Source organism: Dasypus novemcinctus, chromosome 4, assembly GCF_030445035.2.
Source record: "Dasypus novemcinctus isolate mDasNov1 chromosome 4, mDasNov1.1.hap2, whole genome shotgun sequence".
Classification (NCBI taxonomy): Eukaryota; Metazoa; Chordata; class Mammalia; order Cingulata; family Dasypodidae; genus Dasypus; species Dasypus novemcinctus.
The window spans coordinates 43,470,901-43,497,227 of NC_080676.1; the positions used below are offsets into that span (position 1 = coordinate 43,470,901).

At 37.7% G+C, this 26,327-nt stretch overlaps 1 pseudogene; it reads right to left on the bottom strand.

Moving 5' to 3' along the window:
• Nucleotides 1–2,662: 2,662 nt before the first annotated feature.
• Nucleotides 2,663–26,327, bottom strand: LOC131278203 (solute carrier family 2, facilitated glucose transporter member 2-like; annotated as a pseudogene).

Here is a 26,327-nt window from a genome sequence, read left to right on the forward strand (position 1 = left end):
TCTATCACTCCCAATAATTCCCTAGTGCTAGTCCTGTATAAATCTAACCCCAAACTCCTTGCAATCACTACTTTCTTTTCCAGTCCTATAATTTTACCTTTTTCAGATGTCATATCAAAGAGATCAGAGTTTATATAATATGGCTTTGTTCACATCACCTAATATATTTGAGATTCAACCATGATGTTGCATATAGCAGTTGTTTGCTTTTATTAACTGTGGTGTGCTAGTCTATGGGTTTATTTACTCCTGAGTAGAAGAACATTGTTACTGTTTTCTTTATTATTTTTTAATCTACTTCTTCTGTTGATTACAGACAGAGGATGTTTATGTCTCCAATTATGGTTGTGGCTTTGTCTATTTTTTCCCTATCATTTCTTTCATTTGCATCCGTTGTTCTTTGTGTATTTTGAAATACTTTTATTAAGTGCACATGTATTGAAGAATGATCGGAAGCGGACTTGATCCAGTGGATAGGGCATCCATATACCACATGGGAGGTCCGCAGTTCAAACCCTGGGTCTCCTTGACCCATGTGGAGCTGGCCCACGCACAGCGCTGATGCGTGCAAGGGGTTCCATGCCACACAGGGATGCCCCCCGCATAGGGGAGCCCCTTGCGCAAGGAGTGCGCCCTGTAAGGAGAGCCGCCCAGCACAAAAGAAAGTGCAGTGTGCCCAGGAGTGGCGCTGCACACATGGAAAGCTGACGCAGCAAGATGACGCAACAAAAAGAAACACAGATTCCCGTGCCGCTGACAACAGAAATGGACAAAAAGAAGAATATGTAGCAAATGGACACAGAGAACAGACAACTGGGGTGGGGGGGGGGAAGGGGAGGGAAATAAATAAAAATAAAATAAATCTTTTTTAAAAAAAGAATGTTATTTCTTCCTGATTAATCATCCCTTTACGATAATATAATGTCTATCTCTAGTTTTCATATTTCTTGTCCTGAAGACTAATTTTCTAATATTACTGTAGCCCCTCCAGCTTTTTTTCTTTGCTTTCTCACTCTTTCTTGTCTTTCTTGAGCATTTGCATAATGTTTTTTCCATTTTTTCCATAGTTATTGATTATTTATTTTGAGGTACTGGGGGCCAGAGATTGAACCCAGGACGTCATATATGGGAAGCTGGCACTCAACCACTGAGTCACATCAGCTACCCTAAGTTGAATTTTTCATTCCTCTTACTTGTTGTTTTTCTTTTTGTTTTAAGGAGGCATGGGCAACTGAACCTGGGACCTCCCATGTGGGAAGTAGGCACTTAACCACTTGAACCATATTTGTTCCCCATAGTTTTACTTTTAACCTACTTTTTTATCTTTGCTTTTCAGCAGTTTAATTTTTATGTGACCACATGTAGTTTTCTATGAGTTTATTTTGTTTTAAGCATTTGCAAATTTATTTTTTACTAAATTTGGGGCAGTTTTAGCCCTTACTACTTCAAATATTTTTCTCAGCAATCTTTTTCTCCTTCCCTTCTGCAACTCCTGTGCATGACTCTTAACCCTCTATTGGTCCCAGAGGCACTGCTCATTGTTTTTCTATCTTTTTTTATTTCTGTTCTTCTAATTTCTATTGCTCTACATTCAATTTCTTTACTCTGTCATGTCCATTTGTGATTGAGTCCATTAGTGTTTTTTTTTTAATTTCAGATATTATATTTTCCAGTTGTAAAAATTTCTTTATGAAAAATAGGAAAACTTTAGTTTCTGTATGTCTTCTGAGAGCTTTCAATTTCCACTTCCCTTATGTGTGTTTACCTTTATTTTATGGAGCACTATTATTATAGCTGCTTTAAAATCATCTGGTAAGTCCAACTTCTGAGTCCTTTTGTGGTTGACATCTGTTGATTGTACTTTCTCTTGGGAATTGACCACATTTTCCCGCTTCCTTCAGTGTAGAATAATTTTAGATCTTAGATGGTATGTGTAGAATAGTATATTTTGTCAATTCTGGGTCCTGTTAAAATCTTCTGGTGAATACTGATTTTTGTGCTACTTTAGCAGGCAATCAACCCTTTTAGGTTCATACTGTAAGTTCTGTCTTACCTTCCATGGATAGTGGTTCTAGTATCACTACAGTTTTAAACCTTTGCCATAGTGCTTTGTGTGTCTCCCACACATGCTTACTGAGGGATGAGATTTTGGCCCATATGGTTTTATACACAGAATTAAGGAATCCTCTTCTCTACCTCTATCCTTTCCATGATTTTCTCCTACAGGGCCCCTTTTCTGAATCCTTGTTTAGAAAGATATGGCAAAGTTGGGAGAAAAAGAGGAAACAAACAATACACATGGACTTCTTTTTAAACTCTTCAGACCCCAAAGGCCCATTTCCCCATTATCCAGGTCAGAGATGAGGTTTCTAATTGGAATTTTTGTCTCTCATTTTGCTGCCTTGACCTTATATGACATGGGCCTGCTCAAATGAAAGCAATGAGACCAAACAGCAGGAAAAAAAAGGAACTCATTCTCATAGGGGTCAACTGTGCAAGTTTTGGTCTCCCCTCCTCAAGCTACCTGATTTGTTTACATTTCAGAGACCTCAGGTGATTATTTTAAAAATGTATCCAGAGTCTTTAGTAGGTAGTCATTTACCTCATCTTGATCTGAACTGGAAATTACTTCAAAAATTAAAAAATGACTTTTAAAATATACAGTGCTTAACCAATTTATTTCACAAATTGTGGGAAATGCATAGATGCATAAAGAAGTATACAAATCATGATCCTACCACAGAGATAATCATTCATAGTAACATTTAGGTGAATTTTCTTTCAGACATTTGTTATAAAGATAAATTTTGTGTTTGTTTTACAAGCATTTGGATCATAATGAACAAGTTGTTTGGCAAACTGCTTTTTCACTTAATACATCATGAGTACTTTTCCAAAGTCAGCTAACATTCTCCCAAATTATGATTCTGCAGTATTTTAATATTCATAATATTTTATTTTCAGTCTTTTTGATATATATAGTGAGTTTCTTTTTATTCCTTCTATCAGCAGTGTATGAAGACCATGTTTTTTAGCACCTTTCTCAACCATGCTTGTACTATTTTTAATAGCTTTAGCAATTTGACAGGAAAGGAATATAGCCTCTCAGTTTTAGACATTAAGATAATTTTGCACTGTGTCATATATGTTGTAATTTCTTTCCACTTTATTTACTTTTAATTTAAAAATATATGGAAGTTTTTGATGTTTAGATAGTAAAACTATCAGATTTTTTCCTTTGCTGTGTTTTCCTTTGCTTTTATTTAGAAAGATGTTTCACTCTCCAAGGTTAGAAAAATATTCATCTAAATTTTCTTTTGGCTCTTTGTGTTTAGTTTTTTTCTTTTTTTTTTTTTTTTAATTTGGCCTTTCTCTCCATATGCAGCTATTTTGTTGGCTAATGTGAGATATGTATTCAACTTTATTTTTTCCAACTAGCAAATAGATGTTTAGTAGGATTTATTAAGCTGTATGGTTTCCCCTTGTTTGAAATGTCTTCTTTATTAAGTTTTGATTACTTTCCCATAGTTGTGAATAAACAATGGATAAACTGTTTGAGTTTTTAATTGTATTATGTCAATTTATCAATACTGCATCATGCCACCTTTTTAAAAATATAGTTTTACTAAGTTTTCCATATTTAACAAATGAAAACACAAGATGCCCAATTAAATTTGAGTTTCATAATCTCATGAGATATTTGAAAGAGACTATCACTAAAAAGTTGCTGGATGTTCATCTGAAATTCAAATGTAATTGAATACCTGTATTTTATCTGACCACCCTTTATTCCAAAATCTGGCCATAAAATTTACCTAAAATCTTCTTTTCATTTGAAAAGTTCTGACTGACTGCCACAGCAAATAATGCCTCAAATAGCGGGGCTCCTGAGGGATCTGGAAATCTCCAGACACTATTGGCAGGGCTATCAGTTCAGGAGTTTGGTCCCCTGCAAGTGGGCCCTACTTTGGAATTTATGCTTCCTGGTATGACAGAGTTGGACTCCCTACACAAGGCTATTCTGCCTCTTCTATTTGAACCTATAGCTAGTACCAGAGTTGACAGGTGTATGGTCAAGAGATTTAAATCTTTGGGCTGTCCATGTGCCAGCTGGGCCCAGAATCTCAACAGTATTGCAACACCTCCTCTCCAGGTCACTGGACTCACCCAGGACAAGTAACAAGAGATGATGATGGACAACGACCATCCCAAGGAACAGAGAGAATCTGCAACTGCAAAGCAAAATAGCTCCATCCATCTGTCTCACGGAATATAAGCCTCCTCTCAGTTTGAGGCAGAGTGGACATCACCATCCCTGAATCATCAGAATTGGGGAATGAACGATGGACTAGAGTAGACTCACTGTTATTCTACTATAGACTTATTGTGATTCTAATAATGGAAGAATTTATATCATTGATGTGGAGGCAGTGACGACAGGAGGTTTGAGGACAGGGAGAGGGAAAAATAGGTATAATACAGGGGCATTTTGGGGACTTGGGAAATGTCCTAAATGACATTGCAATGACAGATACAGGCCATTATATATTTTGTCATAACTTAGAAAATTGTGTGGGAGAGAGTGTAAACTACAATGTTAACTATAATCCTTGCTTAGTGGCAATAGTCCAAAATGTGTTAATCAATGAAGAATGTTGTTATTGTGGGAAAATGTGAGAGGGGCAGGGAAAGGGGCATATGGGAATCTCCTATATTTTTTATGCCATATTTATGTATTCTAAGTATCTTTAAAAAATAAAAAAGAAAAAAAAAGAAAAAAATATGTTAAAAAATAAAAAGGTAAAATAATACTTGAAAATGTATGTAGAAATAAAATTCTCAAGGAATCCTAATTTTAAAAACCTCTCAAAAAACAGGTAGTCTTTACACAGTCTCTGTAGCTCCAAGGTATTCCATTTCTTCCTCAGCTATTGACCCTTGAAACGAGCCACCATACTGCCGCAATTTCTTGGAAGGACTTTCCCTTGGTTTCTAGAATTTTAACAAATGATAAAGGGAAGAGAAACAACAGGTACAAAAATATATAAAGTCCATTGAAGTCCTGCAGAGAAAAGAAACACAGAGTTCCAATTAGCAGCTGTTTGACCCTATCTTTGTTCAGTAAATTTGCACAGTATAAGGCTGCTTACCATAATGTAAGTCAAAGACAGGGCTACGATGAAAATGCAGGTCCAGTTGCTGAATGCAGCTAGTGCTAAAGCAGCAGGGTGTGGTCCTTGAGTGAAAAACTCAGCCACCATGAACCAAGGCATGGGGCCTGGCCCAATTCCAAAGAAACAGGCGAAGAAGAAGATGGCCACCAAGCTCACATAACTCATCCAGGCAAACTGAAACCCAGGGAACATGAAAGTTGGAACTTGGATATTTGGGTGGGTTGTCCTTTAGCTAAGTAGCTTTCCACTGAGTATAGAGGTGACACAGCTCTCTTACTGATGTGCTTATGTAAAATCAACTACAGTTATCGTAGACTGAGGATAAATCTTTTGAGCATCATTAGGGCAAATACTCAGTTTGGAGAATTTATATGATGCTTAACATTTTCCTGTGAAAAAGATGAGGCAAGAGTCCACTGGCCTTTGCTCTTCCCCATATCAGGTTTCTGGACTGGATGTATGACCATCCTGTGAAATAGGAGAGGAAGGCACTGGACTCAGAACAGTTTCAGGTACTTGCCTGAAGTGAAGCAGGCAGCCACGTGGCAGAGCTGGGATTAGGACATGCTCGGAGCTAACCCCGGGGCTGTGCTCTAATCATGTTGTACACAGCCTCTCAGGTAACAAGCACAATTTACATGCTGATGTCCAGTTGAAGCAGACCAGATAGGGAATCCATAGACGGATCTAGAACCTGGCAGACAAACTGCCACCATTGAACACACGTCCTCAATACCCCTGAGATGGCTGCTGGAAAACCTTCAAGAGAACTCCTATTTGGAACAAGATATCTTCAGGAAGCCAGGAGAAGCCCCGGATATCCTCCAGGGGCCTTATCATAGGCCCTCCTGGGGGACTGGTGGGTGGGGTAATCAATCAAAACAGCGAACAGCTGGGACTTCTCCTATGACATTAGCAAAGGGGTGGAAATAATTAATGGTTTAAAAAGTAAGCACAAAGGCTGAACCAGAACTCTCTTGCCTTTAAACCCCTATTCAAGCCTTCTTCACCCTAGCATAGATCAAAATGCAAGTAAAACTTGGGCATTTATGCTCTATAACGGGCAATTGTAATCTGTAAATTGGCCCTTTTCATCACCTTTCAGCCCCTTCTTCATCTGGGACCCATGATCCGTTATTTTCACCTATTTCACTTCCCACCCTACCTTAGTAAATTACTGGCCTAATCAACATGGCATGCTTTTGAAATTCATTTCTTGCAGTTTAGCCAAGGACCTAGACAAAATCCAGCTACACAATCTATAACCCTAAGAACCTAGTTGTCCCCTTTTCTTTATATAGCTCCTTAGTGTGATATGCCAGTCCTCTGGCTTCATTTCATAAGTCAATTTCAAATGCTTTTGACATACAAAGCACTTTAACCTTGAACAAAGAATTGCTATCATATGGTCACCAAAAAGCTCAGTGTGGATATGAAACTTACTTGTGGACAAAATCCCACCGACATCAAGATGGCACACAAAAATGTCCCATTGAGTCCAATATTAAGCAGAAAGCATCTCCCTCTCTTCTCCACAAAGAATACCTAGGGAAGTTAAAAATATATTTCTTAGTTTTATAGGTCACCAAATACTGACTTTAGACTTAAAAAGTTCTTTTCTTCCAAAAGTACCTGGAAGGAGGCAGTCCTATTATTCCATTTTAGAAATAGAGATCTAGGAGGGTCAGCTCTGCCCAGAGCTGGTCTCAGTAAACAGAGGTAATTGACAAACACCTGTTTAACTGAGTCACATTGTGTGCATTAGGCCTTTCTAGAGGTAGAATCATAGCTGTACTGCCACTCTAGGATTATCACTTTGGGTACAAAGTTCAGATGGTATACATTCTGGATCACTCCCAATAGATTTCCTGCATATTTAAACAGGAAGGTTCAGCATAAAATGTCATAAATTTCTCTTCTGATAATTGTCCAGTTATAATTAACACAGAATCTTGAAACAAGTTAGTTATTAACTATTTCCATCCAATATTCTGACTGCTAATAAAGTCAACTCATGACCATTCACCTGACATGCTTAATTTAAGCCTTTTACCATAATCCTCAGGTCTGTGCTTTTCTGGTGTGGCTAAATGTATCTGGTGCTAGATGTGAAGTAATTCATTTGAAAAGATAGCCTTTAGCAAAGTGTTAAAGTCTTTTTTATCCTATTTCAGCAGCTATGTCATTGATTTCTTTGGGCCTGTTGACCTTTATATTAATGGTTAAGATTTACGATGAGCTCACATAGAGTTTGCTGATAGACCTTTGCCGACTTAAAGCTGGTGACTCACAAAAAGGACTACCTGTGACAATTTCTCACCTTGCTGAGTAAATTGACTAGGCACACCAGTCTTTTGGTGTGTCAATAGCAATGACACCCTTAGTATATTGAACTTTGGCTCTGAAAATACCTGGGAAATATTTATTTTTACCTACAGAGAAACCCCCTTTTATCTCAGAGGTATATTCGTACTTCAGATAGCATGAGAAAGAAGGGGGAAAAACAAACTATATCTTAAAATTTCTCTGAAAATTGTAACTTTCAGTGCTGACTTGATGACTCTGTTTCAAGCCACCAAGAAAATAGAAGCAGTCTCAGGATTAAGGGTTTTTACTATGTGTTTCTTCAGTTTCTGAAAAATTATCTCCTTCATTGAGAAGATTTTTATTTTCCCAATAAACTCTAAAACCGCATGCCTTGAAAATTGAATTAGGTTCTCTCTTTGAAGTAGGCTAGATGAGCACTATAGAGTGGGTGTGAGATTTGTTGCTTGTCAGTAGTTAGAAGTGTTTGCCCAACTATAACCCTAATTTTTGTTGTGTATCACCTACACCCTGACAAGCTAGAGTTTGCTGTTTACTGGTAACTGCTTCTCCTCCAGGTCCCTGTTGCATCCAGTTTTCTACATATTTCTTTCCATGTTTTCTCTCTGCTATTACAGGATCACTTCCACAGACCCATTAAATGGAAATTCATATGGAATAGAGACCACAATTCAGAATGGAGTTAGGAAAGTCTCTCTATTTTCCTCCATACTCATTTGGTTTGTTCCTTCTAATTAGTGAAATAAATATTATCAGCATTTTTTCTATTGGCATATATTAATTTGTAAGGATACACAGAATTACTTAACATTGGTTAACTCTGGAAAAGGGGACTGAGTGACTGATGGACTATCCTTATTGTAAGTTTTGAACGTTAAAGCAATCTGGATTGCCAGGTCACATGGTAATTCTATGTTTGACTTTTTCAGGAACCACCAAACAATTTTTCACTGTGGCTATACCATTTTACATTGCCATGAATATGTATGAGGGGTTCTAATTCTCTGCATCCTCAACATTTCTTTTTATGTTTTTTTTTTTAATAGCCATCTTAGTTGGTGTGAATTGCTATCTCACTGCAGTTTTAATTTGCATTTCTTTAATGGCTAACGATATTGAACATGGTTTCATATACTTATGGGCCATTTGAACATCTTTGGAGAAATGTCTAGGCAAACCTCTGACCCTTTTAAAATTAGGTTGTTTGTCTTTTTGTTGCTGAGTTGTAGGCTTTCTTTATATATTCTGGATATTAAACCCTTATCAGATATACGGTTTCCAAATATTTTCTCCCATTCTGTAGGTTGTTGTTTACTTTCTTGATAATATCCTTGATGCTTAAAAGTCTTTAATTTTGAAGAAGTCCATTTTATCTAACTATTTTTGTTCCTTATGCTTTTTGTATAAAATTGAAATGTCTGTTGCCCACTATAATGTCCTGAAGACTTTTTCCCTATGTTTTCTTGTGTTAGTTTTGTAGTATTTGCACTTATATTTAAGATGTTGATCCATTTATAATTAGTTTTTGTACATGTTGAATGGCATGGGTCCACATTCATTTATTTGTCTGTGGATTTCCAGTTGTCCTAACACTATTTATTGAACAGACTATTCTTTTGCCCATTGAATTGACTTGGCACCCTTGTTGACAGTCTAGTGGCCATAGATGTATGGATTTCTCTCTGGAGTCTCACTTGTATTCCATCAGTCTAAATGTCTATTTTATGACAGAACCATACTGTTCTACTCACTGTAGATTTTCATTCAGTTTTGAAAACAGGAAATCCTCCAACTTTGTTTTTCTTTTCCAAGATTCTTTTTGTTATTCAGGGCCCTTTGCAATTTCATATGATTTTGTGGGCTAGCTTTTCCATTTCTGCCAAAAAAAAAAGGCTGCTGGAATTTTGATAGGGATTGCACTGAATTTGTAGATCACTTTAGGTAGTATTGACATCTTAACAATAGTATACCTTCCAATCCATGATCATGGGATGTCTTTCCATTTATTTAGATCTTCTTTCATTTCTTTCAACAATGTTTTGTAGTTGTCAGTGTACAAGTCATTTACCTCTCTGGTTAAATTTGTTCCTAGATATTTGATTATATTATATGCTATTGTAATTGAATTTTTAAAATTTCCTTTTCAGATTGTTCATTATTTGTGTTTAGAAATTTAACTGACTTTTGCGTGTCTTCCTTGTATCCTGCAACTGAGCTGAAATAATTTATTAGTTCTAGCAGGTTTCATATGGATTCTTCGGAATTTTCAATGTATAGAATCATGTCATCTGTGAATAAGGATAATTTAAATTTTTAGAAAGGACCATGTTTATTTTCCTCTACTTATTTAGTTAAAATCCCAATAAATTAAAAAAAAAATTTCCCCAAGAACCATCAGGATAAAAACTCATGGGTATCATCAAAGGAGAGGAACCTAGGTTGAAAAGCCAATATCGATAGAAATGACAAGGCATGGGCTGATTCCCAGGGGCATAAGTACACACTGAAGGAGAAGAAACCCAGGGCTTTATACAGGGAAAGGTCCTCTGTGCCCCCAAGTGAGTTCTTCATTCACAAGTCAGTGACTAAATTGCATCCCAAGAGACGGCAATAACAATATCCACCTTCTCAGTTATGCCTAATCATAATAGGACTTATCCACAAGTGTGGCTGGGTTATCACAATTAGTACTTCTTCTCATAACCCTCTTGGTTGTACATATCCAGTGCACATGGAGAAAAATCATTGTCCCTCTTGCAATCAAAAGTTTCCCCGTTTATGGGACAGGGGACAATTGAAGTATTTATCTAGACTACTTACAGAGACAACAGTGAAAACTACGTTAACAATACCAACTCCAGTCATTGCATAATCAGGACGGCTGATTCCAGCTATCTCAAAAATGTGGGTGAGTAGTAAAAAATCTGAAAAGCAAAAAAAAAAAAAAAAACAGTTTAGCCTTAATCAAGGAATCTACTACATATGGACTTAAAGTAACAAATATTTTAGGTACCTAGAACTTCAGAGATTTTGTCCACCCTCTCCTTCCAGGATGGAGAATCCACAGTCTTTCTTCAGTGTTCAACACCTTCTGATAGCTTAAAAGTCTTTTCTTTTCTGGGAAACAGATGTGGTTCAATCAATTGGGCTCCCTTCTACCATATAGGAGTTCCAGGGGTCAATGCCCAGGGCCTCCTGGTGAGGGCAAGCTGGCCTATGCAGCAATCTGGCCCACACAGAGTGCCGGCCCATGTGGTAATGTGGCCCCACACAGGAGTGCTACCCTGTGTGGGAATGCTGCCTTGCACAGGAAAGCTACCCTGCACAGAAGTGCCGGCTGATACAGAGAGCTGGTGTAGGAAGACAATGCAACAAGAGACAAAGAGGAGAAAAAATAATAAGACGAAGCAGAACAGGGGAGCTGAGTTGGTGCAAGGGAGTAATCACCTCTCTTCCACTCTGGAAGGTCCTAGGATCAGTTCCCAAAGCTGCCTAATGAGAATACAAGCAGACACAGAAAAACACACAGCAAATGGACATAGCGAGAAAACAAAGGAGGGAAAGAGGGTGGGGTGGGGCGAAATGAAAAAATCTTTAAAAAAAAGTCTCTTATTTACCAGAAAACTCTGCTACTGTATTTTCTTTCTCTTATAATTTTCAACTGTTTAAACTTTTTTTTCAAGTCTAACATACATGTAAAAAGTGCACATATCAGAAGTGTAAATTTCAATTAATTTTCACAAACTGTACACACCCAAGTAATCACCACAGAGATGAAGAAAAAAATTTAAAACCCTCCAGAACCCATATATATCCTTCAACCCATTGTGTGTAGCACACTACAATTGCACTTCTAATAACATAGTTAAATTTTGCTTAGTCTTGTACTTTATACATGTTTTATTTTGTGCCTTACTTCTCTTGAACATTACTTTTGTAAAAATCATCCATATCATTGCATGGATTTGTAAACTGTTCATTATCATTGGTATATAGTCTTGTATGGTATTGATATACCACAATTTATTTACCAATTCTACTATTTATGCACATTTGGGTAGCTGCCAGTGCGAGAGATTAAGAATAATGTTGTTATGGACATTTAGTACAATTCTTCTGGTTAGGTAAAAACATATTTATATCTAGGAATAGAATTACTGGGCCACAGTGCATGTATGTGTTCATCTTTGGTAGATACTGTCAAACAATTTCCCAAGAAGTGTCAATTTTATGTTCCCACCAACATGTGCAAGAGTTCTGGATGCTATCACTTTTAATCCAATGTTTTCCATTTGTCTCAGTGGAGATAGAGAAACCTGGTTCACATCCTCCCTAATAGACCTTTATTATTTTGTTATGTTTACAATAGTCATTTAAGTCATTTGGTCTACCTGTCTTTCCCAAATAAACATGTCCTGTTGCTGGTACCTTTTCCAGCAGACAGGGCTGGTGCAGGAGGACTTCATAGACTATGTGTTCAGTGAGTAGTGGCTGACAGCATGCAGTGAACTATCCCATTTTTAGGCTTCCCATCAACCTCAGAGTCAGCATTTCCTGGATGCCTCTCCAAGTCAGACACTGTGCTGGAACAGGAGGCAGAGAGGTTCATATAAACTATTGTATATTGAGGTAGAGTGGAGACAAAAGGCACCATTTTTATCTCTGAGTCCCAAAGTTATGCAGAGTTATTAGACAAAATTGAATATCACAGTCCCCTTAAAGGGGGCAGATATTATAGCAGAGCAGTATATGGCTTGTACAGTGAGGTTCTCGGCTCCTATTTCTTGAACTGATGGGAATTACTTCCTTTGCTTCCCCTCAATCTCTGTCCATCTCTCATTCTCCCTCAAAGTGTCCCTTGTGGATCTCAGATTGGTGCAGTACACTATGGCAGAAGCTGAATCACATTTTAACATCAATGAAAAGGGATAAGTAATATCCTTTATCTAGTTACTTAAAAAATGCTTACAATTTTTTCCTGTTCCTAATAGTTAGCAGAAATATTCTAGTCTATATAATGTAGGGGTTTCAACTGAAAACCAGAAAGCTAGCTACTTTATTTTTCAGGATGCTTTTCAATCATGCCTTATCTACCCTTACTGACCATGATCATGCCAGTTCACTCTTGTATACTATGTGTGCCATCTTCCCAAATGGTACAAAATTTGCTGGATGGCTGGAGCTTTATACCTGCCTATTTGGTATACTGCCTTTAAGTGGGGTATCATGAGGCAGAGAATTTTTTGGCCCTCGTTATCAGAAGTCCTGAATTTGATACTCAATTCTCTAAGCCTCTTATAATTCTGAGTTTTTAGATGTTGATTTTTCTTTTTTCTTTAGGTGCTTGGGCTGGGGACTGATCCTTGGACCTTGCATGTGGGAAGCCAGTGCTCAACCACTGAGCCACATCAGCTCTCCTGAGTAGAATTTTTAGATTGTTTGATTGTTGTTTGTTTTTGTTTGTTTGTTTGCTTTTTGGAGGTACCAGGGACAGAACCTGGGACTTCCCATGTGGGAGGCAGGCACTCAATTGCTTGAGCCACATCTGCTCCCCTCTTTTTATATTTATTTATTTTATTATCTTTTACCTTTTTCTCCCCTTCATCTTAATGTATATATAATACCATTGCTTTTAGACATTTTTTAATAACTGAAGCTAGTTTTAAACAGTAGTTGAGGCAACACAAAGAAAATTAATGCATGCTCAATACATATTTGTTTAGTAAAACATGTGATGTCAACATTTTAAAATGTCTTTTAACTACTTAAACTTCTACCCCTTACCCTCTCTACCTAATTTTACTTTGCTCTGAAGAGTTAGATGGCGTTCTTAAACTTACTACATTGGTTTCATAAAATTGCTGATTCATGTGGAGCATCACTGCTACTAGAATGGGCTTCCAGTAGCTGGACTTTGTGAAGAGTTTAATTATGGAGACTTCCTGTTCACATGATGCATTTTCCTTTTCTCTTCTCATGTCAGTGATGTCTTTGGTGACATCATCAGAACTTCTGAGTCTCTTCAAGCCTGTCCCCAAAAATGATCACATTGAATCAACTCAGTTTAAAAAATAAATAAATAATTTTATTTTGTTAATAAAAGAACTAGAGGTCTTTTGGCCCTTTTGAGCACTTAATAGTATAGGTATAAGAGATTACTTTTTGTTCAATTAAATTCTGCTCTTTGGTTAATATCAACAGAAAGCAGATTTGGTTTCATTTCAAGACAAAGAAAACTGTGATCCTTACTTTTTAAGAAGCACAAAGTTGGAAGGGTCTTGTAGAAACTTCTGACTATATCCAATATCTTCCATGTTGGTTTCTGGTTTGGGCTGGAGTAAATGCTTATGAGTGCAAAATGGCATGGAGTTGTACTTTAACCTTATTTTGTCCTTTGTTGTTTAAGAAAAACAAGTCTTCTCATTTTTAAAAAAGAGCATAATGTTCAAACCTGTCAACTTTTAACATTTTGCTTTTTCAAAGTCAAACTCTAAAAGGTATCTTTTCATTTCAAACTGTTGCAAAAGATTTGTTCTTTAACCTTGAAAAAAATAAAGTAATAAAATTCGTAAAAAAAAAATAACATGGAGCAATCACATTAAAGTGATTTTACACACTCTTCTTCATGTAACCACTGCCTTCATTTGAAAGGCATTGCTACCAATTTCAAGAGCAACCATTCATGAATCTTTTTACATAAGCTGAAAATTCTAAAACAATAGGTAAGAAAAAACCCAACTCCCATACTTACTATCCTTTGTTTGACTTCCTCATCCACCTTGATATAAAGGTATCTGGGGCTTTCTGGACAGAAGAAGAGCAGCAGAGACTGTAGGGCAACTGGCACCACAGATAGGCCAAGCAGGATGAGCCACAGATCCTGATTGCCAAGGACAAAGCAGAGGCCAATAATCTGAAACAGTAGGTAAGAAGCATATCAACTGCAAAACACTTTGGGGCTGCCTTTTATAACAAATTGTTGAAGAAGCACGTAGGCTATTTAATAATATTTCCTAACAGCTTTGGTTCAGATATGCACAAGATAGAAACTTTTACTAATGTACCTTGCCTTAACTAAATTAGATTTATGTGTTTTACAAACAGTTCACCTATTAATGTAAATGATTTTACCAATTCCACTGGAACATTTAAGATGGGAATCAAACAAACTTTTAAAAACATATTTGATATTGAAAGAAACACACAACTGTGTTCTCCAGGCAATGAGATGGAATAATGCTATTTTAAAATCATGAATAATTGTGGACTTTTGTTTAAAAATTCTTTCTGAGAACTTAGACAGAATGGGATTCATTCAAAGGACGATTACTCTGATGAGAACCAGCTTTGTGGTCCCTACTCTGTAACTCACAGACTGCCCCTGAGGAGCCCAGGGCTGAGTTCCATGGAGTCCCTGTGAGACCAGGGGCTAGTAGGGTGCAGGCTCCCAGCAGCTAAACAAGAACTGCTCTGGTCGTCATGTACATATTAGATTTCCAGTAATAATTCTGAAAGTGAAGAATATCCCGGTGCCAAATATTGAAATTTCCCATTCCTTGAAATCTGAATAGAATATTTTAATTCTCAAATAAATAGCTCCAGAACTTCAAGACTGGCTGGAGGCTCCTCAGGTCAGGTCCAGGGCCCACTCCACAACTCCAAGGAGAAAAGTGGGGAGTGGTAAAAATTTAGCTTTGAACAAAAAGCCTGTGTCTCCACATCACCTTCACCACCACTGGTGGATTTGGTTTTTCTCTTTGTGCTGATCCAGTGAGAGCAGACAGAGAGGGAGAGGATGGATGAAGTAGGGGATGGGGTGTTTTTACCTGACTAATAAGACTGCCTGTGACGATGGCCAGCTGGTGGAAGGTGCCAAGAGTGCCCCTGAGAGAGGTGGGAGCAATTTCACTAATGTACATTGGAACCAGGACTGATATAATCCTTGCAAGAAATAGGAACATAAAAGTTACAGTACAACCAGTACTATCTCAGAAATAATGATTTTCTGTAAATCCAATCAATATCCTGACTGAAAATCCCCTGAATCCATTGGAGGGAAAAGCTCATTTCCAGCCATGGAAGCATTATCCAAAAAAATATATATTGTTGGTAAGACCCCAAATGAAGTTGTTGTTGGAAATGGGAATAGAAAGAAATGGTTAGTCATGGATTTGGTAATCCTTCACAACATTGTCTTAATTAGCTAAAGTCTATTTAAATATTATTTAGTTTAGATCATAATACATTAGATTGTCTTCAGAAAAGAGAGTGAAAAATGCTTTGATAACATTCTTAATCTAAACTCATGAGATTAAAGTGGGTTAGAAAATATGTAGATTGACATTTTCACTTGAGAGAGGTGGGAAATGACTTGTCCAAGGTCACAGTGCAATAGAGCCTTGGCATGAGAACTACAGGCTCTATTTGAGTTTGCACAATGTGGTGGTGCCTCCAGACCACTGTTAGGGGGTGGTGGGGTGTAGATAGATGGGAAGAGGTTAAGGAACCAGGGACTCTGGAGATCCTTTCCCCCAATCACTTCACCCAGAGCAACCCAACTCCTTCTTATTCTTACTCAGTATAGACTTCAGAATAGATTTTATTTGAGGAAGGTCTTTTGTTGATTAAAAGAATACAAAAAAAAATTGAAACACACTAGTCACTTCTGCCTTCTGTCGCTTTCTTAAATGCGGATGTATTCAGTCATGTTGGAAATATTGCATAAAAAGGTCAGAGACTATGAATAAGTAAAGAGTGAATTCATTATCTGGCATTTTCTTAAGTAAATAAAAATTAGATTTATTAGAGAATTCCTTTTAAGAGATTACCTATCAAAGGAAATGGATGGTCTCTGTGTTATGGGTTATTATCTGCATTTTTCAGGAAGGAAAGCAAGGTTCTGAGTTAATTTATCAAAGGTCAGACAGAAAGAGACAGAGACAGTGCCAGAATTGATTCACTCTGAACCCAAAGCTCTCTCTACTGTGTGTGCTGATTTTTCACCTTGTAAAGCTACCCTGACCTTCAGTTATTTGTATTAACACTGACAATATGAAAAGACATTTCATTAAGTTATTAACTTCAGGATATTTTAGACTTGTGCTTCAACTGATCACTTACAACACTTCTGTTCTACAGGTTAAAGTGTTATAAATATGTAATGTGAAATTTTGTGCTCCCCCAACAAGAATACACACAAGCATGTACACTCACAAAGCCAGAGGTCACACCTATTTACAAAGAAGACTGCATAAAATAGTGTGTGTGTGCTTGTTGGGGAGATTGGGCACTAAGCATGACCCATGGATATTAGTACTTTGAAAGGCTGCTACAATTATAGGATGATGGGTTAAAACCTCATCCCTGAGCAGTCAGGATCAGGCTTCCTTGGCATTAGAGGTTAAAGATTTGGTGATTGGCTTTAGAGCTGAGCGACCCTCCTGCTCATGCCTCTGCTGATCCGTTGCTTTGAGAAGTTTGAAAAGCTGTTTCCACAAATGAATGATTCCTGCTATTCGAATGTGAAATTCACAGAGGAGTCATCTTCCTCCACCTTGAGCTCCTGGTCAGTAATTGTCTATCTCCTTCTGCCCGATTCTCTCTCCCTTCAGTCACCACGACTTTACCACTTCACCCAGCCACATGTGAAATCAGATAGAGTCAGGAAAGATGGACTGACAGATGGGCCCGGGGTGTCAAAGTCTTGACAGGTAAGAGGTACAGAAGCTCAAGTATCCAGTTAGACCTGAAGGGCAGAGTTTGGGTTTCTGGATGTCGCAGTCTTCTCCCTTTCACTGCCAATCAGGAGTAATAACAGCTGGCATCTCTTGAACCCTCACTGTATGTCTGATTCTATCTTCAACATTTTATATGCATTCTCACAACCACTCCATGAAGTATATGTTATTATCATCTTCATTTAAGTGAGGAGGAAACTGAGAGCCAGAGTTAAGTAATTTGTCCGAGAGTTTACATTTAGTAATGGTGTCATTGCCATGGACAAGAACATAGCATCACAATTCCAATTTACTGGTCTCTACGTGCCCTGACCCAGGACTTTGACTTTGTTCTATTACCTTTCTCTTTGGTGACACTACTTTAGAATCAAAAGAAAAAAATCCTTGCATGTTACCACATCTTATTTTAGAATATCTCAGACAAAGATGTGTGTGTGTGAGAGACTTACCAAAATAGAGTCTTGATATGCCTCTTCCTGAAATGATAAGAATATGAGACGGTCCCAGTTTCCATAGGCCCATCAAGAGAGCTCCAACTAACGCAAGACAGTTAGCTACCCACAGAGCTCTGATTCTGAAATTTGAAAAAGCAAGGATTATACATTCAGCACTGAAACTTGATAAATTTGTTTACTTTCAGAGCATGCTGAGATATTAACCTGAGTGACTATTTTAATTTTACTGTAAAAACTACTTAAGGAACTTTAAACCAGAGTATTGCTTTGACTTAACTATGAACTAAACCTGAGACAAAAAAGAATATTGATGATGGGAGAATCTTGGTTACACAAGCTTGCCCTTCACCTTTGCATAGAGACAATTCAGTACTGGTGATGACTAGTTTAACACTTCAGACATTCTTTCAAACAGTTATGTGGCAGTTTGATATTATTTATGCATTCCAATAAAGAAAGATTATGTTTGTAAACTGGTCTTTTCCTCTTGGCATGATACCCTTTGATTGTATTGATTCAGCTGAGATGTCTTTGATTAAATTATGTTAAATTAGGGCATTGATTCCTCCAGTCAGTAGGGTATAACACAGGTTAAGTCCTACCCGGTGATGTGCTGCTATTAATCAGCATGCACTCAAGAAGACAGACAGAAGAAAAGAGAGATCTTTGTCCGTTTTGATCCTGGAGACACAGGAAGAGAGGGAACGGGATCAGATACTACAGAAGAGAACTCTGTCAGCTTTGATCCAGTGGCCCTGGGAAAAAAAGTCATTCAGCTGATAGTTTACAGCTAACCTTGTGAAGAGACCAGAGCAGCTGGTAAGGCCCAAGAAACCAGGCAGAGATTACCCGCCATCTTCCTTCAACATGTGGCAACAGAATTTGGTGAGAAAACAGCCTTGAGTTGGACTCTTTAGGGCCAAGTAAATGGATGCTTTTACCCGAAATAAATACCCTTTATAAAAGCCAACAGATTTCCGGTACTTTGCATCAGTAAACCCTTTGGCTGACTAAGACAGTTACTAATTAAGTTTGTTACAAGTTGATTGATTTAAATGATACTTCTTTAGTAAAAGCTAAATTAAATTTTATAGTTGTAAATCTGAGATTCCAAGATCTTTGTTGTTGTTTTTTTAATGGTACAGGTTTTTAGTTGCAGATAATGAGAGGAACTTTCAATGTTAATTTTCCTTTTGTGAGAATTATGTGGAAGTAAATTAATACATACTTTTACTTTAAGCCTTATTGTAGAGAATTATTTATGTTGTATGCAGCATATTTCCAGGATCTAGGAATAAATTCAACCAACTATATAATAAAACAGGCCTTAGTAAAAAAAAATATCATTTCAAAATTCAGCATATGAAAACTGAAACGCATTTGCAAGTATGTCATGTTTTTATTTCTGTGATAGGAAAGTGAGATACACAAAAACCTTCTATAAGTTAAGTAGATGACATTAAGCTTTATTAAGGCCAATAAAAGAATTCGAGTGAGTAGGTGTGGAAATGTTTGCTTCATGAAGAAAGGTAAACACCTCATTATTATGCTCTTGTTGGGATTAAATCATGTTCCAAAAAAGGCATGTTCAGGTTCCAAACCCTGGTCTTGTGGATATGAACCCATTTGTAAATAGGACCATTGAAGATGTTATTAATTATTATAATGATAACACAAATTGGTATTTAGTTTGTGCCTAGACTGAACAAGAATGGGCCTTAATCCAATATGCTGAAGTCCTTATAAGCAAGAAAATTGGACAGAGGTAGGAGCCATGGGGAGCAGCCAGAAGCTGGAAGTTAAGAGAACCCGGAGAAGAATGCAGATGACACCACCATGAGCATTGCTGTGTGATGGAAAAGCCAAGGAGCCCCAAGATTGTCGGACAGCCAGAACATGCAGATTCAGGAGGATGCAAGCCTTCTGACATCTGAAACCATGGGCCAATAAATTCCTGTTGTTCATACAACCCACTGTATAGTATTTGTTTTTGCACCTCAGAAACAAATAGGGTTCAATGTTTCAAACATTGCTGGGTGAACTTTTTCTAAGCAGCTATAGTTAACAGCAGAAGTTTTAAAAAATAGAGAGGGAAACAGATGTAGCTCAAGTGATTGAATGCCTGCTTCCCACATCTGAGGTACACATAAGGTCCTGGGTTCAATTCCTGCACTGGTACCTAAAAAAAAAATACTATATAATCTCATACAGCAATAATTATATGAAAACCAGGAGGTAGGCTAAATAATGCACTTCCAATTCCCAGACTTTGTGAATATGGCAAAAGGGATTTTACAAATCCAATTAAGTTGAGAATATTTTGAGATTAATCTAGTCTGTACAGGTAGATACAATGATATAATCACGAGTAAACTTTTAAGAGGGAGGCAGAGGGAAATACTACTGCAGAAGAGAAGGTGACTTGATGACAGAAGTAGAGATTGGAGTGGTGCACTTTGAAGATGGAAGAACAGACCAAAAATAAGGAATAGAGGTGCCCACAAGAAGCTGGAAAAAGGCAAGGAATGATGACAGACATTCTCCCCTCAGAGCCTCCAGAAGGGTCCAGCCCTACTGACACCTTGATGGTAGCCTGATTTCAACTTCTGACCTCCACAACTGTAAGACAGTAACTTGTGAGGTTTGAGCCATTGAATTTGTGGTCATTTGGAAAAACAGCAATAAGAAACCAATACAAATCATCTGATGGAAATAAATGGTAAACAATTACCAACTACCTTAAGGCAGGGGAAATAGAGGTATTATTTGTTCTCACATTGTAGATGCGGGAAAATGTTTTAGAGACTCCAAACAACTTGCTCATTTTCACACAGTAAATGATAGCACTAGGACTTTTTCTGTGTGAAAGCAAAGTTTAATGCATCATTTTCATCAGTTCCATTAAATTTCTACCATTTTTTATAAGAAAGCATGCACGTGTATTCAAAGGAAAGCTATGTATGCCTTCCTTGACTCATGTGTGGGTTGCCCAGACCATGTTCTGCCTGGCCCTCATATGGGCTTTTTAAATTGTAAGCACACAGCCCCTGGAAAAACTCCACTTGCAAACCTGAAACAATTAAATGCTGGCTATAGACATTATGTACTATTATGTAAGTGCAAACAAAGACTTCCTTTAGCAATAATGGAAGGAATACATTTTTACTTATTCATTTTTAATTGGTAGTGAAATGACCCTGGCAATAAGGAAAAATCATGTCATCTCCTAGTGATTCTCCCCAGGAAAAAAAAATTGTTTTATGGGATAGTTTGAACTCTTTTTTCTTAATTTTAAAGTTGAAATTTTGAATTTTAGGGTTGTTTTTCAAGAAGGATCATTTTTCTGCTGGGAACTGGAAGAAGTCTCACTTTTAGTTTACTGTAGACCACTAGATAAATGGCCATTTGACATTGTTTTGGTGTCTGATTATTATGATACTAAATCGTAAGGCTTAAGAGAACCTGCATCCTGGTTCCAAGATGAGGACACTAATGAAATGTTCTAAGATAAATTACCACACCTGTCAAAATTTCATTTCTAAATGAGGGTAAACAATGGTTTAGCTTTATCTTCAGGGATGGGAAGAAGTATAAAATATCAGTAACATCTAAAAGAATTGGTTTGTCCATATTTTAAAAATTAATTTAATTTTGCTTAATTTAATTTTCTTTAGTTATACTCTAGAAAAGTCCCCATTCACTGCTTATGACAGATTGGTACAAATGGAAATTGATGTTTAAGAATTCTGTATATATTGATTCTGATTTAAAGTTTGACTAAACACCATTAAGTTGGTAAATATTTGAGAAAATGATCATTTTCTTTTATGGTAAAGGAAAGTCCCTTTCATAAAAGAATGAGAAAAAAATTTGGGTTACCATGATACCCTTTATTTAATACTACTTCTTATACTCTTATTATGTAAAAGCTCTGATATAAGAGGAAGAAGTTATCAGAATTTAACAACTAGAGAGATAAAAATTATAATTTGTACTCCAATTGGTAAATGAATTGTAATCCAGAATTATTAAGCTAGTTGCCTGATATTTATTTACACCTTTAAAGGCTTTTGTGTTTTTCTAAATTTTCCATATCTGGCCTATATTGTTTTTACATTCAGAAAATGCAATTAGTACAGAAAAACAGCTCAATGAGCAGGAAATGAATCTAAAGAAAGCAATAATTATTTGATTTTCTGATTTTACTTCCTCTCTATATAGGGGTGAAATCCCTATGTCTTTTAGTATGTCATGATTAAGTGATACTTCAGGGTAAAAGAGTTCCACTGAGCTTTTCATCCAAAACACCTAATAGAAACCAGAGTTGAGAAATGACGCCACTGCTTCATCCCTGGTTGGGGCTTTGGGATAGCAGTAGTAGCAGCTAGAACCTCCATACTAAGTACACTGGGCAGCTGTGAGTTTGGGATATTGAAAGGACCCAAGGCCTTGGCTGATGCAAATGCTAAACTGTCATTTGAAAATGAAAAATTGGACAATTGAGAAATGGAGTGATTTGCTAAAGGAAACAGCAGACTCCCAAGTTAAAAATTCCAATCTTGGCTCTTCTCTTGAGTTCCTGACTTAACCATTTGCGGAGTGGTTTCCTAACACGGTTTATAACTTAGAAAGCAGAGAATCAAAGCACTTATCTAGAAATATACAACAAACCTACCTTTGCTGTAAATATTTCAACAGTTAACTAGATTGTTGCAACAACTTTCTCCATTGACCTGATCTAACATGGACCTGCATTATAGATCATGAATTGGACAAAAAACTCTAAAACTGTCCCACAAAAGGAAAGAGCTTATCTTTCTAAACAAAGTCTAGCAAAACCAATATATTAAAGTTTCTGTGTTTAATACTTATTTATGAAATTTTCCTACCTTTCAAGCTTGTCCCCAAGCAACCCACCAAATAATGACACAATCATTCCACCATTTGCAAAGCTGTATACAGACAGGAACCAGAGCATGGTGATCTGGAGAGCAAACTCCATACTCTCTTCCTTGGCCCAATGGTTGGGATGGGGTCCACTGGGTGTGGGACTGTGGGCACGTCCTCTGTGCTGTTGATAGTATATTCATTGGTGGCCTTTTGATCATCCAGTGTGGTCAACACATGTCTATAATGGGATTCTATTACCTGAGGAAATAAAGAAAAATAGCTCCAGTATTTCAAATGTGCCAGATATATTGTTTTTGTTTGTTTTTCCTTTAAAACATTTGTTAGGTATTCAAATGGGGTCATACCAATTATGTGTTATACCCATATAAACATGGATAATTTTATTTATAGATGACAATATCTATAAAAGAGTTGTCACAGATTTAGTGGCAAATGGAACCAGGCATGTGACAGTTTGAGATTATTTTATGAATTCAAAAAAGAGAAAAATTATGTTCATAAGCTAGATTGGACTGTCAGAGGACTTGACTCAGGTTGAGTGTCTGCCCCTTGCTGGGTCTGATATGAAATGGACACTCTCTTAAGAAGACATAGGGGAACAGAGAGAGCTCTGTCATTTTTGATCTTGAGGCTCTGTGGAGAAATGAGTCTTTCACCTGATAGTGTGCAGCTGACCTTGAGAAGAGAACAGAACAGTTGAAACTGATATAGAAGACCTAGAAACAAATGAGCCCTCTGGCAGCCTACAGCTTAGCATGAGGATACACAGAAGGGAAGGCTGAACCCTTGCTGAGATCGCCCGTCACCTTGCTTCAACAGGTGGCAGCTGAGTTTGGTGAGAAAGTAGCTATTATAGTACCTTGAGTTGGAATGTCCACAGCCTTGGGATTATAAGCATTTTACCCAAGTAAACATCCTTTATAAAAACTAACAGATTTCTGGTACTTTGTATTGGCACCCTTTGGCAGACTGATACGAGGCAGGAACAAATAAGTGAAGGAGGCAAGAAGTACCCTGATGACTGGAGGAAAAAAATAGAGGTTAATAGGAAGTAATAAGGATTGTGAAGCAGGAGAGCATTTGTCCCATCTCATGGGTGAAAATGTGAGACTAGTGTTGGTTTAACTTTAATTTTTTAACAGAAGCCAGAAATGTGAATGGTTATATAAAATTCTCCAATGTTTACATGCTGGCAACTATTCAAAACGAAAATATTCTGCAGGCTAAAAATAGACACATTTTAACACTAGCTTGACTTCTGCACCAAAGGTTTTAAATTGGTTACATAAATATTTTTAACAAAAGTATAAAAAAGTATACAAGAAAAAAGATTGGGCAATTTAAGATGAGGCCAGGAATGAAGTTGGTGTACAAAATTCATATGCTGGCTACCAAATCCTTGCTCAAAGTGAAACACACACTTAGCAATGAATTTTCTAACAGCCAGTACAAAGCAGGGAAAACAATCAGGTACACGGCTGATGAATTCCAAAGATTAAAACTGCACAATGAACCTTGAGAAGGTACTGAGCCCTGAAGAAACTTTCTCCTATGGGTCCTCATAGAGTTCAGTGTGTAAAAGGAAGAACAGTGTTCAAAACTAAGTTGCAGGGAGCCATATTTCACAATGTGCTCAAAGAGGCTAACATCACACCAAAGCATAACTGAGAAACAGCATGTCCTTTGGGCCATCTTCCTCCTGTGTCATTCCTCTCAGTGGTGATTTGGTCACTATTCAGTGGCAGTGACCTGAGCTGGTACTATCCCACAAGTACCTGGAATATAGCTCATCTAGGCTGTGCAAAGTCCTATGTGCTAAAGTCAACTGAGTGAGGGGGAGACTTGACATCCTGTTATGATGAAAGAAACCTGACAAAGACATTCGCCTCATTAGAAGGATGCCCTATATGAATAATATGCATAAACAAGGGCTAGAAGAAATTCTCCAAGGTGTTCTCAGCAGCTTTGTCTTCATGGTAGAATTATGGTGTTCTTATAATTTATGCAATAGGCATGCTTTATTTTATAATGATAAAAATGTGTTACTTTAAAGTACCTTAACATAATTTCAAATGTCCTTCAGCTAATAAAAAAATAAAGGGCCTGCAAGACCATTCTTACATAAACATATCTAAGCAGCTCTTTAAATACACGAAGGGAATGAGCCATAGGAAAGCGCTGATCTGATGTCAGATCCTTGAGGGCAAGACTGCTACCTTGTTCCTCTTCCTATCACCAGTGCCAAAACACAATTACCATCATATAGAAAGAACTTAGCAAAGTGGTTAATGAATGAGGAGCGTATAAGCCCTTGTTGGGTGCCTCTTATGAATCTGTCATTGCCCCTCCTGCTTCTCGTACAGCATTAGACTACAAGGAAAGGTGTAAGATCCTGCAGCATGTGAATGTTCGAAATGTGTGCTGGCCATCGTCCATCACCTGAAAAGGGTTGTTCTTTGGGCCAAAACATGTGCATCAGTTTTCACCATGAGAGCAGCAGGCCTTGCCAAGCCTGAGAGGACAGGGGAATAGTGCTGGAGACCTGGATGGTGTCTTTCTTCTGTGGGTGATTATGGATATTTGACAATGTTGTGGGCTGCCTGAAGTTTGGTTCAACTTCACCATACTAGACTTAACAGAGTCTTTTCTCTTTTGTTGGAAGTCCTCTTCACATCCTTGGCTAAACTAGCCTCTCCAGTCCCAGAGAGAAAAATAGGCTAAGGGCTCCCCACTCCTTCCATCCAAGCCCAGAGTCAGAGTAGAAAACAGGGATCCCCCACTGACATCAGATCAGTGCTTTCCAGGAAGGAGGAGAAGCTTTTATCGTTCTTCTCTAAACCGTGTGCTCGGAAAAGCTAAACCAAAGATGAATTTGCACTCAACTGTGGAAAAAACCAGGGGTGCACTGAATCATAGAGTTTTCAAACTTAAAGGAAACTTGAGGGCAGATCTTAGTACAATCCCTTCATTTTTCAGTTAAAGAAACAGGTCCCCACAGGCAAGCTGCCTGTCTCCAGCACACACAGCACATTACTTAGCATATTCAGAATGAGAACCCAGGTCTTCAGCCCCTCAGCCCAGTGCTTAGCTCATTTTTTTCAAGTTCTGGGTAGATTCACAAGGCTAAGAAATACTGCACTTCCCATCAGCTCTCATTCTTCATGAGTTCCACTATTTGACAATTAGTCTAGTTAGACAATTAGTCTAGTTAGAAAACAGGGCAAACATCTTTCAAGCCCATCTTTTAGCAGCCAAATGAACTATCCACTGGCTAGACAAATAGAGGCTTTTTAACTATGATCACTACACCCAACATCCTAAGAATACTCTGTATATTCACTGACATGAACAATTTCCTTATTCATTTTCACAAAGCCAGTTTCAAAATTAACACAATGCTGCTTTACCTTATTGCCTGTCATTTTATGGGGTGGGAGTCCTCCTCTTACTTCCAGGTCCTGTAGAGCGTGGTGCTACAAGCCTCGGGGTAGCCACATTGACTTTCTTGCACTTTCTGCTCTCCTCTCACTTTCGGCAGGGGCAGCGCTCGCCCAACAGTCACAGCAGTCTATATTCAAGGGACGATTCCTTATAATCATTTCACAAAGGCATGGCATTCTGTGGGAAAGGGTCTTTATCCCGCCGTCATAAACGTTACGGTTTCTCTCTGCCTAGCTTTTGAACCTTCCCTCTGAGCAGTGTTATTGGCCTTAAGAGAGGCGTGG